Here is a 3,731-nt window from a genome sequence, read left to right as displayed (position 1 = left end):
ACACGAATTCCAGTGTAAGGTACACATGAAAAAAATCTTAGCTGCAGTACACATGAAAAAATCTTTGCTGCGGTACAGGGCAATCTAGGTAACATGAACTGTGAGGAAATTGCATCAAAACATAAGGAAATTCTAGTTTGTGTTCCTTAAGTATCTCAATTCAAAATTTGTCCTGAAGCTGACAGGTGGCCTGTGTGTCGGACTGACCTTGCTGGTAACTAGGTATTACAATAGGGTGGGGCAATTTTCTATGTCACTGGGACTGGTCCATCTAAACCATATGCGACCGAGCCGCTCCTCACTTCAGTTTGCATGGACCTGCCTAAGATTTTGACATAGCAATGTGGTTGCATCAATCCACCAGCGAATGCCGCAACCAAGCAGTGATGGAGGCTTCGACACAGCAGATGACAACCAAGTGGCGACCCCGGGGCCAAGCTATCACTTCCATCAGGGGATCTGTTGAATCACAGGAATGTTGCCTATTCGAGTAAGTGCACAATTTTGCGGCGAGAAAGATTCATAGTGTCACCGCCGGCTTTTAGAGTGCACCATGGGGAGATGCGTATGAATGCTCGCAGATGATGAAACAATGAAACTGCTATCAATACAAGCAGAGGCGGAGTCAGGATTTCTCAAAGCCTAGGGCTAAAACTAAACGGTTTTAAATAACACCAAATACCACACATATTAGTGCATCCTAGAAATACGCCACAAATTCACATTCAAAACAAAATATGAATTCATTATTACCACAAGAACAAATTTCGTACTGATTTCATCAATTTAACAAAGTGCATCATTGCAAATGGGTAATAATATAGCAAAATTGACTAAAGTAATAGTACAATCAACAATTCATTGGCTTCAGATTTCTTTTGTGGACTCAGCTATTTTTTGGGGATAGAGAGATTCATTGGTTTCCGGTGATACTCCCTCTGATATGTCTGATACAACACTAGAAAAAGAATAGCTGATACAACACTAGAGATTGCCTGTCCAGATGGTTGTGGAGATGGAGCCGAACAGGAGGCTTGAAGCCTGAAGGAGGGCCGCTCCGACGAAGCGACGAGCATCAGGTGCAGCTGCGCAGGTCTGTATCGTCCCATCTGTCGAGGGGGAACGCCTGGGGCGGCGGCGCAGGAAACAAGCCAAGGGGGATGCTACAGGCGCGTGACCGATCGCATCCGTGCAGTGGGCGAAAGGATCACAACAGACCAACCTGGCTTCGTGTGGGTTCCTAGCGATGGAGATCTCAGTTGGGCTGAGAACGTGAGAAGGTAGATGGGTTGAGCTGCTGAGGCCTGGGGCTGGGCATTCACGTATGGGGCTAGGCCTCTTTAGAGCTACAAATATCCAGAATTTATCCTGCGTGTTACAACACGGGTTGGGCCACGCCTGGGGCTATAGCCCCAGTTGCCATAGGCCCAATTCCGCCCCTGAATACAAGCCAACCCATGTGCTAGATCAAGATGGTCGTTCACTGTCATTAAAAAAGTTCACCCACCTCAACTTACTAAGATTGTGGTAAGTATATGGGGGATTTGGAGTGCTACAATGAAAACCATCGACAGACAAACAGTTTTTTCAAAGTCTCGTACCTACCCATAATTTTTTGGAGCCATTCATAGCCGATTTGGAGTTGACTGTGAAGAAAGATGTGCCTACGTACCAGCCATGCCTATGTTTAAAGGCCGCGTTGGATCCGCCTTGATGAGAAGTGCTAAATTCATGTGTTAATAAAAGGATGTCCATACATAACTGACATTCCACACGAAGGGACGCTAGCACGAATGATACCATGAATTTTGAGTGAACACGTTTTCTCACTCAAAATTCATGGTAGGAGTTAGAAAAAGTGTTATGGTCACGTGGCAAATTAAGGGGAAATTGCTTCTCAAAGAGCCTGGCAAATTTGAAAAATGTTTGTTCTCATCACAAAGCTAGATTTACCAAAAAGAGAAAAAAAACATTCATGTTAAAAGAAGGTTAATGGAAAATTGAGAAAATAGTCGCATACTAAACAACAACAAATGGTGCTAAACCGACATGGTGGAGCATGCTGCGGCCGGGGAGAAAGGATGGTTAGTTCATAGTACGAATAGAAAGGCTAGGTATCTAGGAAACGCCGCACTCGGTTGGATTGCCCTTGCCGGCCAAAGAAGGACATGGGAAAGACTATCGTTACGTGTCGTTGGTAAATATAAAACAAGTGAGAGAAAAATCCATAAAATAGGTTGCTTAACTTCAGCTATGCAGCTGATCTCTGCGCCAATTAACGCAACTCAGCAAACAAGCCCAAGTATTATGCGTTACATAAATAACAATAGTCTTGAACACAAATGAAATACGCAACCCTCTTTTTTGTTGTGAAAATGATTAAATTTATTATGAAGATTCATCGGAAGTACGAAACATCTCAAACATAATAAAAATTACATTGAGCTCAATGGATCACCCAACGGCCATTGCTGCCGCCAGAACGAGCTGCCGACGCATTGTTGTCGCTGCTTCGAGAACGAGCCGACTTGACCTTGTCGATGACAGCCGAGAAGACTTTGTGCACACGCCCTAAGAACCAGCACCCTGGAGCAGTGCTCCTCACCGTTGAATCATTGAATCGTTCTGAAGAACCTGACACCAAATACCACCGTTGCCCACGCACGATGTGAGAAACCCTAATCTCACCGCCCCGAGGAGTTGGCAGGAATCTACGCTAGGCTCCGTCTAATTTACCCTTAGGACGCAAGGATCGAACCCCAAAAGCCTGACTCGAAGAAAAAAATGCAGCCATCCATCTAAACGCCGCCCTTGCAAGGACTAAAACCCTACCAATCTACTAGCCGGATTTGAGGCAGTCAAAATCCCCTCCCCGCCACCGGCCGCCGGAGTGGCGAGTGGAGGGGAGGCGACCCACGGGCTCAGCGGTGAAGATCGAGGGGAGGAAAGCTTTTGCTAGTCACCTTGCGAGAGGGGAAAGAAATGATAATTGGCAGCCCTTTGCACGCAGCCCTCCTATGTCTATTTGGCTAAGGTTGGGATTGAAGCTAACCAGATGGCAGAACTGAGGCAATTGAGGAAAATATCCTTCAAATAGTTCACTTAACTTCTGGTCAAAAAATTCATTATGAACAGATTCTTTTGTCATAAAAATCAAATCGCCAAAAAAGTTATAGGCAATGATCATTGTCAAGGCAAATAGAAACACAATATTAACATAATTATTTTGCAGATAGTTGAGAAAAAAAGCTTGCAGATAGTTCGCTTGACTTTCGAGTTGCAGTTGGTCACTGCGGCAATTGATGCAACAAGTTATCTAGTATGTATTTATAACGGGCCAAAGGAAAGGAAAACAGCGGACACATCGCATAAGAAAAACCCAGAAAAATCGGTGCAACCAGATTCCAACCTAGAAACGGTTACGGGGCGAGCAAAGAACGGACGTTCAAAGCAGCAGAGAGAATACGTGGCCCATGATTTAACCCAATCAAAGCGGTGGAAGACTCAACAAGCCAAACGTGCAAAATGCTTAAACAGTAAAGAAAAACCACGCACAGGAATAACAACATGAGAACAACAGCATCACACGTGTCTAACAAGGGCCATAATTGAAAAAAAAAACAGAAAAATCGATTCCTTACAGGCCTAGTTTCTTAGAGCATCTCCACCCATCCCTCAGGAAGGCCCCCAGGAGCACTTTTTCACCGCCGGCGGATAAAAAAGGTCCCACT

This window comes from Triticum aestivum, chromosome 7A (assembly GCF_018294505.1).
Source record: "Triticum aestivum cultivar Chinese Spring chromosome 7A, IWGSC CS RefSeq v2.1, whole genome shotgun sequence".
Classification (NCBI taxonomy): Eukaryota; Viridiplantae; Streptophyta; class Magnoliopsida; order Poales; family Poaceae; genus Triticum; species Triticum aestivum.
This window is presented reverse-complemented; position numbering follows the sequence as displayed.